Here is a 23,906-nt window from a genome sequence, read left to right as displayed (position 1 = left end):
CCCTCATGTATCACTACAGCCCCCCCCCCCCCATCAACTCATGCCATTGCAGCAGTCCCTAATATGTCCTCTGTTTGCTTGTGGGTGTCTCACCTCTACTATTTGGCTCCTTCAGTTTTCAGTCCCTGCTGCGTGTCTGGTTAGAGTGCAGCGGTTTCTGTATCTGTTGTGGTCACATGATTTAGAGTGTTGGGAGCCACATTTGAATAAAGTAAGAGCCACATGCGGCTCAAGAGCCACAGGTTGGCCACCGCTGCACTAGGTGGTCAGAGTGAGGCAAAACTTGTTTAACCACCTTCTGACGCTTGAACCTATCTGGATTCTTAGGAGGGACGGATGGCTCGGGATCATCCGTAATCTGTAAAACTAACTTAATAGCCTCCAAAAGATCAGGAACATCCACATGTGAACTACCCTCCCCATCAGCAGTATCTGTATCAGAATCTGTGGGGTCAGTGTAAGTCCCGTCTTCATCATTTGTCATTTGTCAGTGACAGCAGTGGAGTGTGCGGAGATAAGAGCTCGCTTAGAGGACCCCTTGGGCTTAGGCGAGCGAGGGTCAGACTTTTTAGTAGTCAGGGACTGGTTCAACTTCTTCAATTGAGCAGATAAACTGTCCGCCCACGGCGGGTTAGCTGCAGGGACCACATACGGTTGCACCGGCATAGGTAGTCCCATAGGGGGTGTTAGTTTATTAACTAGCGTATGTAGAAGCGTGGAAAAAGCAGCCCACGGTGGGTCATTATGTACCTCCGTTGCCACAGTCCCACTGGGGGGCAAGGAGCCCCCAGAACCAGAGCCCACAGCTGCTATATTCTCCTCATAGGGATCTGTGGCTTCAGCAACACCGGCAGTGTGTTCAGCCCCAGAACCGTTATCTTCAGAAGCAGACATGACATAACTTGCAGTATCAGGTAACACAGTACAATTGGCAGCAGCACAATACCTCTTACCCAAACCCCTGCGCAGTGTAGTCAGCACAAGCAGAGATATAGGAGAGATATGGTGGCTAAAATCACAGAGAAAAATACGTATCAGAGTATATCCTGTGAAAATCCTATATAAATTTAAAACCTGACGCACCAAGCCCCCTCAGGTTATAGAATTTAGGGATAGCAAGTTGAGTGAGAGATACGAAATGGAAACCACTCAGCAAGCTAATGCACACACATATAGTCACAGTTGTACAATGCAGAGGTTATTACTAACAATAATACTGCACTGGACCAGCTTATACAGCTATGTAGTCAATAGATATAACACTGAACAGTAAGAACTGGATGTATATCACAGGGTAATGGTACTAGAAAACCCTGACTAAATGCACTCTTTCTTAACTAACACTGTCTAATAGGCAGGTAGAATACTTAAGTGTCATGTAAAGTCACAGCGCTGACAACCAGGCGGCTTTACACAGGAGGATTTGCCCAAGCAGTCCCAGGAACAGTGTAGCTGAGAGAAATGGCGCCCAGACACTGACAGGGAGTGAGGGAGAGACAGATATGCAGCTCCAGGGCGGAAATATTTGCGGGAAATGGCGCCCTGGGGCTGGGGGAGGGGCTCCAGGTCTAAGCCTTATCCCCCTGCTGGCAAAACCACCGGGTACTGTGGGCTACTATTAAAATGGTTTTAAGGGAAACCTGACCTGCACCCATGCCCTGGTGATCTAGTGGGATCACCTGTACTGCCACAGTGTACACCGCCAGCGCGCGCGGCCCGCCTCCCACTGACCGCGCCGGATCGCGATAAAGTACGGGTCCCGCGAGCAGGACCCACTCACCACCTCCCTAAGCGCAGCCACGCGATCCCGGAGAGCCCCCATCGTGTGTGCCTGACCATGGAAGAAAACCGGAGCCTCCTGCTGTAGTTACCCGGCAACCAGGGCTCGGGAGTGTACAGCGCCGCTGGGGAGAGATGGAGCTGCTGCAGTGAATGTCAAAAGACAAATACACACTGCTGCAGCCCTTGAAGTCTTCACTTTTCTTCTCAAAAAGCTCTTCTTAGGGCTGCCCAGAGCAGCCCCTCTGTTATGTGCCTGCTATCTGCGGCACCAACTACAAAACTGAGCTCCTGTGCAGGGAGGCGGGGTTATAGAGGAGGCGGCACTATGCATTCTGGGAAAAAGTCAAAGCTTTTCAGCCTGTTGGTGCCTCGGATCAAGATCCTACTCTACACCCCTATGTCTATCCTTGTCGAGCCCAGTGTACCCCGCAGCAGAAATATATATATATATAATAGGATTTTAATACCTACCGGTAAATCCTTTTCTCCTAGTCCGTAGAGGATGCTGGGAACTCCAAAAGGACCATGGGGTATAGACGGGATCCGCAGGAGCTTGGACACACTAAAAAGACTTTGACTGGGTGTGAACTAGCACCTCCCTCTATGCCCCTCCTCCAGATCTCAGTTATAGTTGTGCCCAGGAGAGACAGACATTTCGAGGAAAGGATTTTTGTTTAAACTAAGGGCGAGAAAACTACACAAACATACCGTACAACCGGAGTAGCAGGAAACCAGATAACAGCATGAACTAACAACAGTAACAAGCTAAATATAACTAATACACAACCCGCGTGTAAACAAATTTAACCAGTAAAAATACACTGCAAGTAACAGTCCGCACTGGGATGGGCACCCAGCATCCTCTACGGACTAGGAGAAAAGGATTTACCGGTAGGTATTAAAATACTATTTTCTCTTACGTCCTAGAGGATGCTGGGGACTCCAAAAGGACCATGGGGTCTATACCAAAGCTCCAGAACGGGCGGGAGAGTGCGGACGACTCTGCAGCACCGATTGAGCAAACATGAGGTCCTCATCAGCCAGGGTATCAAACTTGTAAAACTTAGCACCCGACCACATAGCTGCTCGGCAAAGCTGAAGTGCCGAGACCCCTCGGGCAGCCGCCCAAGACAAGCCCACTTTTCTGGTAGAATGGGCCTTTACTGACTTCGGCAACGGTAGCCCAGCCGAAGAATGAGCTTGATGAATCGTATTACAAATCCAGCGTGCAATAGTTTGCTTAGAGGCAGGATTTCCAATCTTGTTTGAAGCATACAGGACAAACAAAGCCTCTGTTTTCCTGGTAAGAGCCGTTCTGGCGATGTAAATTTTCAAAGCTCTTACAACATCAAGAGACTTTGGAACCGCCACCGCATCTGTAGCCACAGGCACCACAATAGGTTGGTTAATGTGAAACGAAGAAACCACCTTCGGCAGAAATTGTTGACGAGTCCTCAATTCCGCTCTACCCGAATGGAAGATCAAATATGGACTCTTGTGAGACAAGGCCGCCAACTCTGACACTCGCCTGGCAGACGCCAGAGCCAAAAGCATGACCACCTTCCAAGTGAGAAACTTTAACTCAACCTTACGCAAAGGTTCAAACCAGAGAGACATAAGAAACTGCAACACCACTTCAAGATCCCACGGAGCTACAGGTGGCACAAATGGAGGATGGATATGCAGCACTCCCTTCACGAAAGTCTGAACCTCTGGAAGGACGGCCAATTCCTTTTGAAAGAAAATAGATAAAACCGAAATCTGCACTTTGATGGAACCTAATTTCAGGCCTGCATCGACGCCTGCATGCAAAAAATGGAGAAACCGACCCAAGTGAAACTCCTCCGCAGGAGCTGCTTTGGTTTCACACCACGAAACATACTTTCTCCCAATACGGTGATAATGTTTCGCTTTAACCTCCTTCCTAGCCTTAAGGAGAGTGGGGATAACCTCCCCAAGAATACCTTTTCGAGCTAAGATTTGGCGCTCAACTTCCACGCCGTCAAACGCAGCCGCGGTAAGTCCGGAAACACTCAGGGCCCCTGCAGTAACAAGTCCTCTCTTAGAGGAAGCGGCCAAGGATCTTCCACAAGTAATTCCCGAAGATCCGGATACCAGGCCTTGCGTGGCCAGTCTGGAACGACGAGAATCGCCTGAACCCTTGTTCGTCGTATGATCCCCAGCACCTTTGGAATGAGAGGAAGCGGAGGGAACACATATACCGACTGAAACACCCACGGAGTTACCAGGGCGTCCACTGCACTGGCTTGTGGGTCTCTTGACCTGGAACAATACCTTGGAAGCTTCTTGTTGAGGCGAGACGCCATCATGTCTATCAGTGGAATTCCCCAACGCGCTGTCACTTCTGCAAATACCTCCTGGTGAAGAGCCCACTCTCACGGATGGAGATCGTGTCTGCTGAGGAAGTCTGCTTTCCAGTTGTCCACGCCGGGGAGGAAGACTGCTGATAGAGCACTCACGTGCTGTTCCGCCCAGCGAAGGATTCTTGTGGCCTCCGCCATAGCCGCCCTGCTCCTTGTTCTGCCTTGGCGGTTTACGTACGCCACCGCTGTTATGTTGTCCGACTGGATCATGACAGGACAACCCTGAAGAAGGCTCTTCGCTTGTAGCAGGCCGTTGTAAATGGCTCTTAACTCGAGAACATTTATGTGGAAACAAGATTCCTGGTTTGACCATTTTCCCTAGAAATTTCTTCCTTGCGTGACTGCGCCCCAGCCTCGGAGACTTGCATCTGTTGTCAGTAGGACCCAGTCCTGGATTCCGAATCGGCGTCCCTCTAGAAGGTGAGAGCTTTGTAGCCACCACAGGAGAGAAATCCTGGCCCTGGAAGATAGACTTATTTTCCGGTGCATGTGCAGGTGAGACCCGGACCATTTGTTCTGCAGATCCCACTGAAACACCCGGGCATGAAACCTGCCAAACGGAATGGCTTCGTAAGCCGCAACCATCTTCCCCAGAACCCGAGTACATTGATGAATCGACACACTTGTCGGTCTCAGAAGCTCCCTGACCATTGTCTGTATTTCCAGAGCTTTGTCTTCCGGAAGAAACACTCTCTGTAACTCCGTGTCTAGAATCATGCCCAAAAAGGGCAGCCGAGTGGCCGGGATCAACTGAGACTTTGCATATTTAGAACTCAACCGTGTTGTCGCAGAACCGACAGAGAAAGATCCACATTTCTTAACAACTGTTCCTTGGACCTCGCCTTTATCAGGAGATCGTCCAAGTACGGGATAATTGTAACCCCTTGCTTGCGAAGGAAAACCATCATCATTGCTGCCATGACCTTGGTGAAAACCCTTGGGGCCGTGGAAAGCTCAAACGGCAACGTCTGAAATTGGTAATGACAATCCTGCACCGCAAATCTCAGGAAGGCCTGATGCAGAGGATATAACGGGATGTGTAAGTAGGCATCCTTTATGTCGACTGACGCCATAAAATCCCCCCCTTCTAGGCTGGAGATCACAGCTCAAAGAGATTCCATCTTGAACTTGAAAACTTTCAAGTATGGATTGAGGGATTTTAGGTTCAGATTCTGCCTGACCGAACCGTCCGGCTTCGGTACGATAAAGAGGCTCGAATAGAATCCCTCCCCCCGTTGGGACGGGGGAACAGGAACAATGACCCTCTGTTGACACAACCTTTGTATTGCAGCATTTACCACATCTCTTTCCGGAAGAGACACTGGCAATGCAGAAATGAAAAAGCGGTGAGGGGGCATCTCCTGAAATTCCAGCTTATATCCCTGAGACACTATGTCTAGGACCCAAGGATCCAGGTCTGATTGAACCCAGACCTGACTGAAGATCCGTAGGCGGCCCCACCGGCCCGGACTCCCGCAGGGGAGCCCCAGCGTCATGCGGTGGACTTGGTAGAGGCGGGGGAGGACTTTTGGTCCTGGGCGCCTGATCCTGCAGGCGACTTCCTTCCCCTTCCTCTACCCTTTGAAGCGAGGAAGGACGAGCCTTTTCTTCGTTTGTATTTATTGGGTCGAAATGACTGCATCTGCTGATGGGGTGCCTTTTTCTGTTGTGTGGGAACATAAGGAACAAAAGATGACGTACCCGCAGTCGCTGTGGACACCAGGTCAGCCAGGCCGTCACCAAACAAGACACTATCTTTGAAGGGGAGAGCTTCCATATTTTTCTTAGAGTCGGCATCAGCATTCCATTGATGGATCCACACCGCCCTCCTGGCCGAGATAGCCATGGCATTGGCTCTTGATCCCAAGAGGCCAACATCCCTCGCCGCATCCTTCAGGTAATCTGCAGTGTCCTTGATATAACCAAGAGTCAAAAGAATTTTATCTTTATCAAGGGTATCCATATCAGAAGCTAACTTATCAGCACATTTAGCAATAGCACTAGTACTCACCCATACCGACGCCACAGCAGGTCTGAGCAATGCACCCGTATTAACGAAAATGGCCTTCAAAGACGTTTCCAGCTTGCGATCCGCCGGATCCTTGAGAGCTGCCGTGTCAGGGGACGGAAGCGCCACCTTCTTAGACAAACGGGATAGAGCCTTGTCGCCATTCGGAGATGACTCCCATTTTTACCTGTCATCAGAGGGGAAAGGATACGCCATGAAAATTCTCTTGGGAATCTGCCATCTCTTGTCCGGTGACTCCCAAGCCTTTTCACAAAGAGCATTCATTTCATGAGAGGGGGGAAACTTCACCTCAGGTTTTTTCCCTTTAAATAAGCAAATCCTTGTTTCCTGCACCGCAGGTTCATCAGAGATACGTAAAACATCTTTAATAGCCACAATCATGTACTGAATACTCTTAACTAGCCTTGGGTGTAAAGTAGCCTCATTGAAACAGACATCGGAATCAGAATCCGTGTCGGTATCCGTATCTACCATCTGGGTAAACGAACCCTTTTGTGACCCTGAAGGGGCCTGCACCTGAGCCAAAGCATCCTCCATGGATTTCCTCCATACTTGTGTCTGAGACTCAGATTTATCCAACCTCTTAGACAATGAGGCCACATTTGCATTAAGTGTACTTAACACAGTAACCAAATCAGGTGTCGGCTGTGCCGACAGAGCCATTTCCAGCCCCTTTTCTGCGCCCCCAGTAATCTCCTCCGGGGAGGAACACTCAGCCTCAGACATGCCGACACGTAGTACAGACACACCCACACACAAACTGCCCAAACCATGGGACAGGCCCACAGGGAAGCCCGGAAAGAGAAACACAGAGGGAGTATGCCAGCTCACACCCCAGCGCCCATATATCCCACAACAATAATATATGATGATAGTGCTGCCCTTAATGATAAACAAGCACCAATTTATCTGTGCCCCCCTCCCCTCCCATTTTGCTCCCTTTTACTTGAATGGAGCCTGTAGGTCCCGGGCCAGCGCCTCATGCAGCGGCTGTGAATGAGAGAAAATGGCACTGGTGCGCTGTGCGGCTAAGCCCCGCCCCTTCCCGGCGCGCTTCAGTCCCGCAAAAATTCAAATCTGTTATGCTGGCGGGTGTATGAAATACGGTGCCCGGGCACCGAATATGCCTGTCTGCCAGCTCAAAATGACCCCAGTAACATGCTGCCCAGGGCGCTCCCCCCCAGCGCCCTGCACCCGCAAGTGCCGTTGGTGGTGTGTGGGAGCATGGAACGCAGCGCTACCGCTGCGCTTTACCTCGTTACTGAAGTCTTCTGCCGTCTGATGTCTTCGGATCTTCTCATACTCACCCGGCTTCTTTCTTCTGGCTTCTATGAGGGGGGTGACGGTGCGGCTCCGGGAACAAGCAGCTAGGCGAACCAAGTGATAGAACCCTCTGGAGCTAATGGTGTCCAGTAGCCTAAGAAGCAGAGCCCTTAACTAAGCAGAAGTAGGTCTGACTTCTCTCCCCTCAGTCCCACGATGTGGGGAGCCTGTAGCCAGCAGGTCTCCATGAAAATAAAAAACCTAACAAAAGTATTTTGTAGAGAAACTCAGTAGAGCTCCCCTAGTGTGTGTCCAGTCACTCCTGGGCACAAATTCTAACTGAGGTCTGGAGGAGGGGCATAGAGGGAGGAGCCAGTTCACACCCAGTCAAAGTCTTTTTAGTGTGCCCATGCTCCTGCGGATCCCGTCTATACCCCATGGTCCTTTTGGAGTCCCCAGCATCCTCTAGGACATAAGAGAAATATATATATATATATATATATATATATATATGTATGTCAGTATCACTGGAATTATATGGCAGTACCATAGGCAAAACTGGGGGGTGGTCCGTGGGTGCACCGGACCACCCATTAGCCCAAAACCCATTTATTAGTTAAATTAGTGTCCTCCTGGTCGGGAAAACAATGCATTTGCTGACCGTGAGGACGATATCTGCGTTGCAGCTCCCTGGCTCCGCCCCCACCCCTTACCCGTGTTACCAACCAATGGATTTCTATTGCGACATGACGTCACGCCGCACGCCGCCAGGGCCGCAACTAACTAGTTGTGTGCTGGCCTGCACCGCACTAGTAAGCCGCGGTTGGCCTGGCTGCAGCCTGCCAATAGTTGCTGCGCCTGGCTACTTCTCTTCGGGGCTGTAGCTGTCTGCCTCTCTCCACCTGTTTCCTCTCCCGGCTTGTCTGCAGGCTGTGTGTGTGTGTGTGTGTGTGTGTGTGTGTGTGTGCGCGTAGTGACTGGAAGGGACAGGCTGTGTGTGTGTGTGTGTGTGTGTGTGTGTGTGTGCGTAGTGACTGGAAGGGACAGGCTAAGTGTGTGTGTGTGTGTGTGTGTGTGCGTGCGTAGTGACTGGAAGGGACAGGCTTTGTATGTGTAGTGACTGGAAGGGACAGGCTGTGTGTGTGTAGTGACTGGAAGGGACAGGCTGATTATGTGTGCGTAGTGACTGGAAGGGACAGGCTGTGTGTTTGTGTGTGTGTGTGTGTGTGTGTGTGTGTGCGTGCGTAGTGACTGGAAGGGACAGGCTGTGTGTGCGTAGTGACTGGAAGGAACAGGCTGTGTGTGCGTAGTGACTGGAAGGGACAGGCTGTGTGTGCGTAGTGACTGGAAGGGACAGGCTGTGTATGTGTGCCTAGTGACTGGAAGGGACAGGCTGTGTGTGTGTGTGTGTGTAGTGACTGGAAGGAACAGGCTGTGTGTGTGCGTAGTGACTGGAAGGGACAGGCTGTGTGTGCGTGTGTGTGTGTGTGTGTGTTTGTGTAGTGACTGGAAGGGACAGGCTGTGTGTGTGCGTATTGATTGGAAGGGACAGGCTGTGTGTGTGTGTGTATGTGTGTGTGTGTGTGTGTGTGTGTGTGTGTGTGTGTGTGTGCATAGTGACTGGAAGGGACAGGCTCTGTGTGTGTGTGTGTGTGTGTGTGTGTGTGTGTGTGTGTGTGTGCGGGCATAGTGACTGGAAGGGACAGGCTGTGTGTGTGTGTGCATAGTGACTGGAAGGAACAGGCTGTGTGTGCGTAGTAACTGGAAGGGACAGGCTGTGTGTGTGTGTGTGTGTGTGTGTGTGTGTGTGTGTGTGTGTGTGTGTGTGTGCGTAGTGACTGGAAGGGACAGGCTGTGTGCGTAGTGACTGGAAGGGACATGCTGTGTGTGTGTAGTGACTGGAAGGGACAGGCTGTGTGTGTGTGGACTGGAAGGGACAAGCTGTGTGTGTGTGTAGTGACTGGAAGGGAGAAGCTGTGTGTGTGTAGTGACTGGAAGGGACAAGCTGTGTTTGCGTAGTATAAAGAAATCATTCAGGCTCCCAAGGCGCAAAAAACTCTTATGCAGCCACCTGGAATAGTGAATGCCACCTAAACCTTAATGAATAACAGAAACAAGAAACAGTTGTGCAGGTATTGGCCCTCAGGTTAGTCCAAAATATGTATAAAATAATGAAAAAAGTAATAAAATAAAGTCTGATTATACTCAGTCCAACAGTCCCTTTGATTGTGATTGCAAGTCCCAATGTCCTCGGTATTATCCTCATCCACATCATAGCGTAGTAGGATCACCCAAAATGTTCTAACAACCCCTATTATTGTGGATCAGGGTCAGGGACTATAGTGGAATTTCCTTAAGATTAAACAGAGCATACCCAAACTCACAGAGAAACGAAGGAACCGATTTTGTTGCAGAGGCTATAAAACGGTCGCAGGGGGAGGTAATGGTGTGCTGAGAGACAACGCGGGGAGAGGTGATGGTGTGCTGAGAGATGATGCAGGGGGTAGGTGATGATGTGACTGAGAGACGACACGAGGGGTAGATGATAATATGGCTGAGAGATGCAGGGGGAAGATGGTGTGGTTGAAAGATGCAGGGGGCAGGATGTGAGTCTGGTGGAACCGCTGTTGTATGATGCTGACTTTCTTAATATTCCTACACAAACAGGCATCTTCTGGACGATGTGATCTCCTACATGAATAGTGAATACCGGCCGAAGATGCCATCTGCCTTAAGGTGTGTACACACGGAGCGATATGGCTCAGCGATCTTAACTATATAGTCAAAATCACTAAGAACGTTAGTTAGTGCATATCGCTCCGTGTGTACACAGTGAGCGATAGCGATGTGCGTCCCAGCCAGGTCGCTATCGCTAGGAAAAAAAGACTGTGCAGGCAAGGCAATTTTGACTATGTCGCTGGAAAAGTATGACATAGTCAAAATTGCCCATAGCCAAAATCGCTTGCGCAAAATCGCTGATACAGATAGTCAAAATTGCCTACTGCCAGTTCAGGTAAATCACTCATAGTTAAAATTGATCCGTGTGTATGGACCTTTAGAGGATACAGTTCTTCAGAGGTTCCACATTGTGATAAACCATCATACAGGTAAGGTGCATGTGGAATTGAAAAGAATGTTCCCAGTGTGACGAGAAATAGGCGGCGTGTCATGTTGACATGCCCCATTTCACTGACCACGCCCCTTCTGGTATGTGGCCATGACCATTTTTCGTCACGTGCACTTTAGGCACGCACACATAATTTGCTTTACGGGTCATTTTCGGAGTGGAGGCCCAACTGGGACCACCCATTACCAAATGTCTAGTTTCGCCTATGGTGAGTACCACTGGACATATACGGCAGGATCACTGGAATTATACGGCAGGATCACTGGAATTATACAGCAAGATCACTGGACTTATACGCCAGTACCACTGGACATATATGGCAGTATCACTGGACTGGACTGGACTGGACTTATACACCAGTACCACTGGAATTATACGCCAGTACCACAGGAATTATATGGCAGAATCACTGGAATTATACGGCAGGATCACTGGACTTATACACCAGTACCACTGGAATTATACGGCAGGATCACTGGAATTATATGGCAGAATAGCTGGATTTATACGGCAGTACCACTGGACATATACGGCAGTATCACTGGACATATGCGGCAGTATCACTGAACTGGACTTACACGCCAGTACCACTGGAATTATACAGCAGGATCCCTGTAATTATAGGGCAGGATCACTGGATTTATACGCCAGTACCACTGGAATTATACGGCAGGATCACTGGATTTATACGCCAGTACCACTGGACATATACGTCAGTATCACTGGACTGGATTTATACGCCAGTACCACTGGAATTATATGGCAGGATCACTGGAATTATACGCCAGTACCACTGGAATTATATAGCAGGATCACTGGAGTTATACGCCAGTACCACTGGAATTATACGGCAGGATCACTGGACTTATACGTCAGTACCACTGGAATTATACGGCAGGATCACTGGAATTATACGGCAGGATCACTGGACTTTTATGGCAGTACCGCTGGACATATATGGCAGTATCACTAGACATATACGGCAGTATCACTGGACTGGACTTATACGCCAGTACCACTGGAATTATACGGCAGGATCACTGGAATTATACGGCAGGATCACTGGATTTATACGGCAGTACCGCTGGACATATACGGCAGTATCAATGGACATATACGGCAGTATGACTGGACACATCTACGGCAGTATCACTGGAATGGACTTATACGCCAGTACCACTGGAATTATACGGCAGGATCACTAGAATTATACGTCAGGATCACTGGATTTATACGGCAGTACCGCTGGACATAAACGGCAGTACCACTGGACACATATACGGCAGCACAGGGACACCACCACTGGACTGATGCAGGACAACACAGCACCACTGCAATGGACTGGACTTATACAGCATCACTGGACATATGGCAGCAGAGGACACCACCACTGTGACTGGACCGATGCAGCACAAGACACCACCATTGGACTGATGCAGCACAACACAGCACCACTGGACTGGACCTACACAGCAGCACTAGACATATGGCATCAGAGGACACCACCACTGTGACTGGACTGATGCAGCACACGACACCATCAGTGGACTGATGCAGCACAACACAGCACCACTGGACTGGACTTATACAGCAGCACTGGACATATGGCAGCAGAGGACACAACCACTGTGACTGGACTGATGCAGCACAAGACACTAACACTGATCTGATGCAGGCCACCGAGGACGGAGACACGTCCTCTCTCTACACTCTCCAATGCCGGAGTGAAAATTGCGGCGACGCGTGGCTGTTTATATGGTATCCAAACCACGTGAGAATCCGACAGTGGGATGATGATGTTTTGCCTCGTTCTGGTTTCCGAGTCAGGCGGGAAAACCCGAGCCTAACTCGGATCCGGGCTCAGGCAGTGAAGTCCGGTAGGGTTCAGTTCTCAGGGAACCGAACCCGCTCATCTCTAATATATATGTGTCATTATCTCAGTAGCAGCCTAGCCGGTGTTCAAACTGACTCACCATTTCCATGTCCACCTTTTTACCGTTTCAACATCTTTTACCTGTCAACCTTTTTTTATGTCTACCTTTTCACTGTTGACCTTTTGACCATGTCGACCTTTTGACCCTGTCAACCATGTGCATGTCGATCATATGGGGTCAACCTAATGACTGTTGACCTAATTTTAGTCAACCTAATGTTCCACACCCCCCATGACTTTTGGCTCTTCTTTGTTATTATTATGCAAATAAGACAGGGATTTTAAGCGGAAAAAAAATCTCTGCGCAGCTGGGTTGCTGCATCAACATAAGGTACACCTAGATGGCTATTTTGGCAGGACTGAATCCACAGTATAAAATGATGCATCTATAAATATATATATATCTACAATATACTGTACAGTATATTTCTATGTATATTAAAAATAGAAGGGTAGAGTGCCTATAGTGTAGTATGTACAGCCTCTTATCCTTTAAATAAGATGCCAATTTACTGCTTATATTTAATAAAGGTAAATAGGCTTATTTGATAACACTATCCAGTATTCAAAATTTAGATATCCCAAACCAAAGGCATAACCTACAAATATATATAAATATATATATAAACACCCGGTGGTGTAATACCATAATACAATATACCGTTTTATTCAAAAGGGGAGGGGCCCACAATTAAATTGTACTCACAAGAGAAAAAACAATATGGGCGGGATGTAATAAAATCCGAGTTCGGCGGCAGTGGGGGGCGCAAGACGAACTCACACTTTTTATTAAAGGGGCAATCATGTACAATGCATGGTTTACACCTTTAAAAAATACTTCATTAGATACTGCCCTATGGGTTTATCTTTATCTACCTCCAAGTCTGGAAGGATCTCCAAAATTGTTCTCCTGCATCAACATAAAAATCACTGCATGATAGAATGGAAGTCACAGAAAAGTAATACAATTCAGGTAATAGTCTCCAAACCTTAGATAGACATTGGGATGTTACCAGCATGTTTTTGTACTTTGAAGTCCCTTACTTTACCTTACTGATGCCTGCTTTTCCCTGCTTTCCCTAGATCTGCCTCTACAAGGCTTGGTGCACATTACACACATGTATTGTTTGTTCAAGCAATGAATGCTATATCTGTAGGTTATCAGTGTGTGTACAGTACACATGAGGGTATATTTATGTAGCCCTTTAAAAAAATAAAATAAAAATAAAGGCTCCAGATGACTACATTAAATATATATATATATATATATATATATATACAGGTTGAGTATCCCTTATCCAAAATGCTTGGGACCAGAGGCATTTTGGATATCGGATTTTTCCGTATTTTGGAATAATTGCATACCATAATGAGATGTTATGGTGATGGGACCTAAATCTAAGCACAGAATGCATTTATGTTACATATACACCTTATACACACAGCCTGAAGGTCATTTTAGCCAATATTTTTTATAACTTTGTGCATTAAACAAAGTTTGTGTACCCTGAGCCATCAGAAAACAAATGTTTCACTATCTCACTCTCACTCAAAAAAGTCCGTATTTCGGAATATTCCGTATTTCGGAATATTTGGATATGGGATACTCAACCTGTACTAGTTACCTAATTCCTGTGTAAATATATGAAATATATACTATTTACCTAATGCCTGTGTAAATATATGAAATATATTCCAGCTGTTTAATGTAACACTTGTAATGTGTATATAATAGAGGATTGATGGTGGCGAATATGGACATTAAAAAGTAACTCTTGTAATGGGTAATGTGGCACATTGGCACGAGCAGGACTAGAGAGACTCTTCCAGAAGCCCTTGTGCCGACTAGGGGGTGCCCGGATTGAGAGAGCCGTTGAGGGGAGCGCGAGGGAGCAGCAGCGGGAGAGGACAGAGCTGACAAGAAGAGAACGGGGATAGCTGACGGAGTCGCCGCTGCGGAGAGCGGGGATGGGAGATTACTGACCGGGACCCGAGGCGGTAGTGAACCCGGACCAGGAGGACTGGAATGCGGCCAACGGAGCAGGGGGAGCACCGCTTGGAAGCTAGGCGGAGATCAGGCGGGCGGCATTATCCAATACCGAACCCCACGGGGAGATGGCCAGAGCTTGAAGGGAGGATCTGAGGGCTGTGACGCAGGCGGAACGAAGGTGGGCCGGTAAGCAGACTGTGGACCGCCCTTTAGATCTGTGCATCGATTGAAGTCATTAATGCCAGGATACCCTGGTGGCCGAATATAGCCTAGCAGATGCTGCTGTAGCAAAATACTATCCCTCATTGATCCCCCTAAGCAAAGTAGTAGCGGAGCAGCTAATATAGATGTACATGATAATTATAGTAATTATAATTATTGTAGCTGAACATAGCCTGTACACCTTTCCCCCATAATTACCCAGGACTACCGTTAGCCGAAAATAAAAAGGGCAATTACAGCCCTACTGGAGAGGAAAGAATTGAAGGAGTTGAAAAGCCCCCTCCTAAGTTTAAGTATATAGTAAGGACACATGCACTATACAGCGTAGTGGAATTCACTGTTGCTGAACCAGTAAGGAGTTACTGTACCTATTAACATTTATCTCTACAAAACCACAGTGAAGATACAGTGTTGTCCCCATAAAGATACTAAGTGAATAACCCCGCATCGGACGAAGGAAAGGACGCCACGGATGGTGGAAGGATCCTCAGTGGCTCTGCATAACTCAAGAAATTGGGGGAGAAATATTATAGAGGCATTCTTTATATCTACCTCTGCAAAGCGATATCCATTGTGGAATTCCCATTCCTAAGTTTGCGTGGAACATTGTTTATTAACTAGTGGAGGAGATTCGAGTCAGATACCCATACTAGTGTAGGGACGGAGGAACAATCATAATCTGCAGTGATAAAAGTGATTGTACTATATGCAACAAGAGACAGGTACCCTTCTCCTTTTGCGCATAAATCTGTACTCGAAAGTAGAGATGAGCGGGTTCGGTTTCTCTGAATCCGAACCCGCCAGAACTTCATGTTTTTTTTCACGGGTCCGAGCGACTCGGATCTTCCCGCCTTGCTCGGTTAACCCGAGCGCGCCCGAACGTCATCATGACGCTGTCGGATTCTCGCGAGGCTCGGATTCTATCGCGAGACTCGGATTCTATATAAGGAGCCGCGCGTCGCCGCCATTTTCACACGTGCATTGAGATTGATAGGGAGAGGACGTGGCTGGCGTCCTCTCCGTTTAGAATAGATTAGAGAGACACTTGATTTACTAATTTTGGGGAGCATTAGGAGTACTCAGTACAGTGCAGAGTTTTGCTGATAGTGACCACACCAGTTTTATTTATAATCCGTTCTCTGCCTGAAAAAAGCGATACACAGCACACAGTGACTCAGTCACATACCATATCTGTGTGCACTGCTCAGGCTCAGGCCAGTGTGCTGCATCATCTATTATCTATATATAATATTATATATATCTGTCTGACTGCTCAGCTCACACAGCTTATAATTGTGGGGGAGACTGGGGAGCACTACTGCAGTGCCAGTTATAGGTTATAGCAGGAGCCAGGAGTACATAATATATTATATAGTGAGTGACCACCAGACACACAGTGCAGTTTATTTAATATATCCGTTCTCTGCCTGAAAAAAGCGATACACACAGTGACTCAGTCAGTCACATACCATATCTGTGTGTACTGCTCAGGCTCAGGCCAGTGTGCTGCATCATCTATATATATTATATATCTGTCTGACTGCTCAGCTCACACAGCTTATAATTGTGGGGGAGACTGGGGAGCACTACTGCAGTGCCAGTTATAGGTTATAGCAGGAGCCAGGAGTACATAATATTATATTAAAATTAAACAGTGCACACTTTTGCTGCAGGAGTGCCACTGCCAGTGTGACTAGTGACCAGTGACCTGACCACCAGTATATATAATATTAGTAGTATACTATCTCTTTATCAACCAGTCTATATTAGCAGCAGACACAGTACAGTGCGGTAGTTCACGGCTGTGGCTACCTCTGTGTCGGCACTCGGCAGCCCGTCCATAATTGTATATACCACCTAACCGTGGTTTTTTTTTCTTTCTTTATACATACATACATACTAGTTACGAGTATACTATCTCTTTATCAACCAGTCTATATTAGCAGCAGACACAGTACAGTGCGGTAGTTCACGGCTGTGGCTACCTCTGTGTCGGCACTCGGCAGCCCGTCCATAATTGTATATACCACCTAACTGTGGTTTTTTTTTCTTTCTTTATACATACATACTAGTTACGAGTATACTATCTCTTTATCAACCAGTCTATATATTAGCAGCAGACACAGTACAGTGCGGTAGTTCACGGCTGTGGCTACCTCTGTGTCGGCACTCGGCAGCCCGTCCATAATTGTATATACCACCTAACCGTGGTTTTTTTTTCTTTCTTTATACATACATACTAGTTACGAGTATACTATCTCTTTATCAACCAGTCTATATATTAGCAGCAGACACAGTACAGTGCGGTAGTTCACGGCTGTGGCTACCTCTGTGTCGGCACTCGGCAGCCCGTCCATAATTGTATATACCACCTAACCGTGGTTTTTTTTTCTTTCTTTATACATACATACTAGTTACGAGTATACTATCTCTTTATCAACCAGTCTATATATTAGCAGCAGACACAGTACAGTGCGGTAGTTCACGGCTGTGGCTACCTCTGTGTCGGCACTCGGCAGCCCGTCCATAATTGTATATACCACCTAACCGTGGTTTTTTTTTCTTTCTTTATACATACATACTAGTTACGAGTATACTATCTCTTTATCAACCAGTCTATATATTAGCAGCAGACACAGTACAGTGCGGTAGTTCACGGCTGTGGCTACCTCTGTGTCGGCACTCGGCAGCCCGTCCATAATTGTATATACCACCTAACCGTGGTTTTTTTTTCTTTCTTTATACATACAAACTAGTTACGAGTATACTATCTCTTTATCAACCAGTCTATATATTAGCAGCAGACACAGTACAGTGCGGTAGTTCACGGCTGTGGCTACCTCTGTGTCGGCACTCGGCAGCCCGTCCATAATTGTATATACCACCTAACCGTGTTTTCTTTTTCTTTCTTTATACATACATACTAGTTACGAGTATACTATCTCTTTATCAACCAGTCTATATATTAGCAGCAGACACAGTACAGTGCGGTAGTTCACGGCTGTGGCTACCTCTGTGTCGGCACTCGGCAGCCCGTCCATAATTGTATATACCACCTAACCGTGGTTTTTTTTTCTTTCTTTATACATACATACTAGTTACGAGTATACTATCTCTTTATCAACCAGTCTATATATTAGCAGCAGACACAGTACAGTGCGGTAGTTCACGGCTGTGGCTACCTCTGTGTCGGCACTCGGCAGCCCGTCCATAATTGTATATACCACCTAACCGTGGTTTTTTTTTCTTTCTTTATACATACATACTAGTTACGAGTATACTATCTCTTTATCAACCAGTCTATATATTAGCAGCAGACACAGTACAGTGCGGTAGTTCACGGCTGTGGCTACCTCTGTGTCGGCACTCGGCAGCCCGTCCATAATTGTATATACCACCTAACCGTGGTTTTTTTTTCTTTTTTTATACATACATACTAGTTACGAGTATACTATCTCTTTATCAACCAGTCTATATATTAGCAGCAGACACAGTACAGTGCGGTAGTTCACGGCTGTGGCTACCTCTGTGTCGGCACTCGGCAGCCCGTCCATAATTGTATACTAGTATCCAATCCATCCATCTCCATTGTTTACCTGAGGTGCCTTTTAGTTGTGCCTATTAAAATATGGAGAACAAAAATGTTGAGGTTCCAAAATTAGGGAAAGATCAAGATCCACTTCCACCTCGTGCTGAAGCTGCTGCCACTAGTCATGGCCGAGACGATGAAATGCCAGCAACGTCGTCTGCCAAGGCCGATGCCCAATGTCATAGTACAGAGCATGTCAAATCCAAAACACCAAATATCAGTAAAAAAAGGACTCCAAAACCTAAAATAAAATTGTCGGAGGAGAAGCGTAAACTTGCCAATATGCCATTTACCACACGGAGTGGCAAGGAACGGCTGAGGCCCTGGCCTATGTTCATGGCTAGTGGTTCAGCTTCACATGAGGATGGAAGCACTCAGCCTCTCGCTAGAAAAATGAAAAGACTCAAGCTGGCAAAAGCAGCACAGCAAAGAACTGTGCATTCTTCGAAATCCCAAATCCACAAGGAGAGTCCAATTGTGTCGGTTGCGATGCCTGACCTTCCCAACACTGGACGTGAAGAGCATGCGCCTTCCACCATTTGCACGCCCCCTGCAAGTGCTGGAAGGAGCACCCGCAGTCCAGTTCCTGATAGTCAGATTGAAGATGTCAGTGTTGAAGTACACCAGGATGAGGAGGATATGGGTGTTGCTGGCGCTGGGGAGGAAATTGACCAGGAGGATTCTGATGGTGAGGTGGTTTGTTTAAGTCAGGCACCCGGGGAGACACCTGTTGTCCGTGGGAGGAATATGGCCGTTGACATGCCAGGTGAAAATACAAAAAAAATCAGCTCTTCGGTGTGGAGGTATTTCACCAGAAATGCGGACAACAGGTGTCAAGCCGTGTGTTCCCTTTGTCAAGCTGTAATAAGTAGGGGTAAGGACGTTAACCACCTCGGAACATCCTCCCTTATACGTCACCTGCAGCGCATTCATAATAAGTCAGTGACAAGTTCAAAAACTTTGGGTGACAGCGGAAGCAGTCCACTGACCAGTAAATCCCTTCCTCTTGTAACCAAGCTCACGCAAACCACCCCACCAACTCCCTCAGTGTCAATTTCCTCCTTCCCCAGGAATGCCAATAGTCCTGCAGGCCATGTCACTGGCAATTCTGACGAGTCCTCTCCTGCCTGGGATTCCTCCGATGCATCCTTGCGTGTAACGCCTACTGCTGCTGGCGCTGCTGTTGTTGCCGCTGGGAGTCGATGGTCATCCCAGAGGGGAAGTCGTAAGCCCACTTGTACTACTTCCAGTAAGCAATTGACTGTTCAACAGTCCTTTGCGAGGAAGATGAAATATCACAGCAGTCATCCTACTGCAAAGCGGATAACTGAGTCCTTGACAACTATGTTGGTGTTAGACGTGCGTCCGGTATCCGCCGTTAGTTCACAGGGAACTAGACAATTTATTGAGGCAGTGTGCCCCCGTTACCAAATACCATCTAGGTTCCACTTCTCTAGGCAGGCGATACCGAGAATGTACACGGACGTCAGAAAAAGACTCACCAGTGTCCTAAAAAATGCAGTTGTACCCAATGTCCACTTAACCACGGACATGTGGACAAGTGGAGCAGGGCAGGGTTAGGACTATATGACTGTGACAGCCCACTGGGTAGATGTATGGACTCCCGCCGCAAGAACAGCAGCGGCGGCACCAGTAGCAGCATCTCGCAAACGCCAACTCTTTCCTAGGCAGGCTACGCTTTGTATCACCGCTTTCCAGAATACGCACACAGCTGAAAACCTCTTACGGCAACTGAGGAAGATCATCGCGGAATGGCTTACCCCAATTGGACTCTCCTGTGGATTTGTGGCATCGGACAACGCCAGCAATATTGTGTGTGCATTAAATATGGGCAAATTCCAGCACGTCCCATGTTTTGCACATACCGTGAATTTGGTGGTGCAGAATTTTTTAAAAAACGACAGGGGCGTGCAAGAGATGCTGTCGGTGGCCAGAAAAATTGCGGGACACTTTCGGCGTACAGGCACCACGTACAGAAGACTGGAGCACCACCAAAAACTACTGAACCTGCCCTGCCATCATCTGAAGCAAGAAGTGGTAACGAGGTGGAATTCAACCCTCTATATGCTTCAGAGGTTGGAGGAGCAGCAAAAGGCCATTCAAGCCTATACAATTGAGCACGATATAGTAGGTGGAATGCACCTGTCTCAAGTGCAGTGGAGAATGATTTCAACGTGTGCAAGGTTCTGATGCCCTTTGAACTTGCCACACGTGAAGTCAGTTCAGACACTGCCAGCCTGAGTCAGGTCATTCCCCTCATCAGGCTTTTGCAGAAGAAGCTGGAGGCATTGAAGAAGGAGCTAAAAGGGAGCGATTCCGCTAGGCATGTTGGACTTGTGGATGCAGCCCTTAATTCGCTTAACAAGGATTCACGGGTGGTCAATCTGTTGAAATCAGAGCACTACATTTTGGCCACCGTGCTCGATCCTAGATTTAAAGCCTACCTTGGATCTCTCTTTCCGGCAGACACAGGTCTGCTGGGGTTGAAAGACCTGCTGGTGACAAAATTGTCAAGTCAAGCGGAACGCGACCTGTCAACATCTCCTCCTTCACATTCTCCCGCAACAGGGGGTGCGAGGAAAAGGCTCAGAATTCCGAGCCCACCCGCTGGCGGTGATGCAGGGCAGTCTGGAGCGACTGCTGATGCTGACATCTGGTCCGGACTGAAGGACCTGACAACGATTACGGACATGTCGTCTACTGTCACTGCATATGATTCTCTCAACATTGATAGAATGGTGGAGGATTATATGAGTGACCGCATCCAAGTAGGCACGTCACACAGTCCGTACTTATACTGGCAGGAAAAAGAGGCAATTTGGAGGCCCTTGCACAAACTGGCTTTATTCTACCTAAGTTGCCCTCCCACAAGTGTGTACTCCGAAAGAGTGTTTAGTGCCGCCGCTCACCTTGTCAGCAATCGGCGTACGAGGTTACATCCAGAAAATGTGGAGAAGATGATGTTCATTAAAATGAATTATAATCAATTCCTCCGCGGAGACATTGACCAGCAGCAATTGCCTCCACAAAGTACACAGGGAGCTGAGATGGTGGATTCCAGTGGGGACGAATTGATAATCTGTGAGGAGGGGGATGTACACGGTGATATATCGGAGGGTGAAGATGAGGTGGACATCTTGCCTCTGTAGAGCCAGTTTGTGCAAGGAGAGATTAATTGCTTCTTTTTTGGGGGGGGTCCAAACCAACCCGTCATATCAGTCACAGTCGTGTGGCAGACCCTGTCACTGAAATGATGGGTTGGTTAAAGTGTGCATGTCCTGTTTTGTTTATACAACATAAGGGTGGGTGGGAGGGCCCAAGGACAATTCCATCTTGCACCTCTTTTTTCTTTTCTTTTTCTTTGCATCATGTGCTGATTGGGGAGGGTTTTTTGGAAGGGACATCCTGCGTGACACTGCAGTGCCACTCCTAGATGGGCCCGGTGTTTGTGTCGGCCACTAGGGTCGCTAATCTTACTCACACAGTCAGCTACCTCATTGCGCCTCTTTTTTTCTTTGCGTCATGTGCTGTTTGGGGAGGGTTTTTTGGAAGGGACATCCTGCGTGACACTGCAGTGCCACTCCTAGATGGGCCCGGTGTTTGTGTTGGCCACTAGGGTCGCTAATCTTACTCACACAGCTACCTCATTGCGCCTCTTTTTTTCTTTGCGTCATGTGCTGTTTGGGGAGGGTTTTTTGGAAGGGACATCCTGCGTGACACTGCAGTGCCACTCCTAGATGGGCCCGGTGTTTGTGTCGGCCACTAGGGTCGCTTATCTTACTCACACAGCGACCTCGGTGCAAATTTTAGGACTAAAAATAATATTGTGAGGTGTGAGGTATTCAGAATAGACTGAAAATGAGTGTAAATTATGGTTTTTGAGGTTAATAATACTTTGGGATCAAAATGACCCCCAAATTCTATGATTTAAGCTGTTTTTTAGTGTTTTTTGAAAAAAACACCCGAATCCAAAACACACCCGAATCCGACAAAAAAAATTCGGTGAGGTTTTGCCAAAACGCGTTCGAACCCAAAACACGGCCGCGGAACCGAACCCAAAACCAAAACACAAAACCCGAAAAATTTCAGGCGCTCATCTCTACTCGAAAGCCGCCTTGATAAGCTCAACAGGCCCACACTAGGCCATTGACACGCCGCGATCAGTGGACGTATAGCACCGTACACCAGACAACTTGAGATCGGGGAAAACAAAGGGTGTAACTATATTTACCTCTATTATTTAGGAACACTACTAGTAATTCATTCATCCTAAGGAGACGACTACCTCAAGAGGAAATAAGGTAAATTGGGCCCCAACAGTGCACCAACGATAAACAAGGGTATACCCAACCAGTGAAAAGTAGACTGCAGTGGGACACATAAGGTTATTGTAGCCACATTTATAACCTATCTGATAAACCCAGTAATAACAAGTTTTGTCGTATTGCATACAGGATAACAATTTATTTATAGGATAATATGTTGGTATAGTATATCATTATTTTGTGTATTGATTTACAGTGAATATATATATCTTAAATATACTGTGTAGATAAGGTAAGGTGTTGTTTATCTTGTGAATAAAAGAACATATGAATGTCTTAAAGTCATATTAATAAATACTTACCGTGGACGTGGACGGGTTCTCTCAGTCATCTGAACATCCGAATCTGAAAGACAAAAGGAGACAACAAGGTAAATTAAACAACTAAACCAACCCACACGAGAAACAGTACATATAACCCTACTGGCAACCGCTTTCCCAAGCAAGCCTGGGTTGGTATACCAACTGCTTGGGTGGAGGCACTCTGTCATACCTATTAAGTAACCCCTGGGTGGTGAGAGAGGGGTTACATTTACTAAGGTGTGAGTTTTTTTTAGAAGTGGAGATGTTGCCCATAGCAACCAATCAGATTCTAGCTATTATCTTCTAGATGCAGCTAGATAAATGTTAAGTGGAATCTGATTGGTTGCTATGGGCAACATCTCTACTTCTAAAAAAACTCACACCTTAGTAATTATATACCCCGTTATGTCTGTGAGCAATGTTCACAGACATATCACATCTGCCCTGCAGCACAGCCAGCACCGATACATCTTGCAGATAAACCGTTATGTCTGGCTGTGTGTATGGGCGACCCAGAGACCGCCCAAATACTGGCTGCATGTACTGACATCACAATTGGGCCCTCATTCAGCTTCAGTTGCAGTTTTACTATTTTAGCAAAACTGCAACTGGGCGTGTCCTGTGATCACATGCTGGGGGCCTCTTTTAGAACTAGCAGTAAATATTGCTAAAATGTGCAATTTCACACCTTGGTAAATTGATGTTGCACAACACAGAGCAAATTTCTAGTGTTTGGGCAGAGGAAGAGATATTGATTTATTTATTACCAGTTATTGACATTGGGGGTCATTCCGAGTTGTTCGCTCGTTGCCGATTTTCGCTATACTGCGATTAGTCGCTTACTGCGCATGCGCAAGGTTCGCAGAGCGCATGCGCTTAGTTATTTTACACAAAAGTTAGGTATTTTACTCACGGCATAATGAAGCTTTTTCATCGCTA

The 23,906-nt window shown here is 47.2% G+C and overlaps 1 long non-coding RNA gene across 2 annotated transcripts in view; it reads right to left on the bottom strand.

Moving 5' to 3' along the window:
• The window catches only part of LOC134945310 (uncharacterized), a 107,510-nt gene extending 84,499 nt beyond the window's left edge, over nt 1–23,011 (bottom strand). For both annotated transcript variants that reach the window (XR_010182089.1, XR_010182090.1), the window contains exon 1: nt 22,968–23,011. This is a non-coding gene — a long non-coding RNA (uncharacterized LOC134945310). The remainder of the gene's footprint in view (nt 1–22,967) is intronic.
• Between the last annotated feature and the right edge of the window lie 895 nt (nt 23,012–23,906).

The sequence above is a fragment of the Pseudophryne corroboree genome, chromosome 7, assembly GCF_028390025.1.
Source record: "Pseudophryne corroboree isolate aPseCor3 chromosome 7, aPseCor3.hap2, whole genome shotgun sequence".
Classification (NCBI taxonomy): Eukaryota; Metazoa; Chordata; class Amphibia; order Anura; family Myobatrachidae; genus Pseudophryne; species Pseudophryne corroboree.
This window is presented reverse-complemented; position numbering and strand designations above follow the sequence as displayed.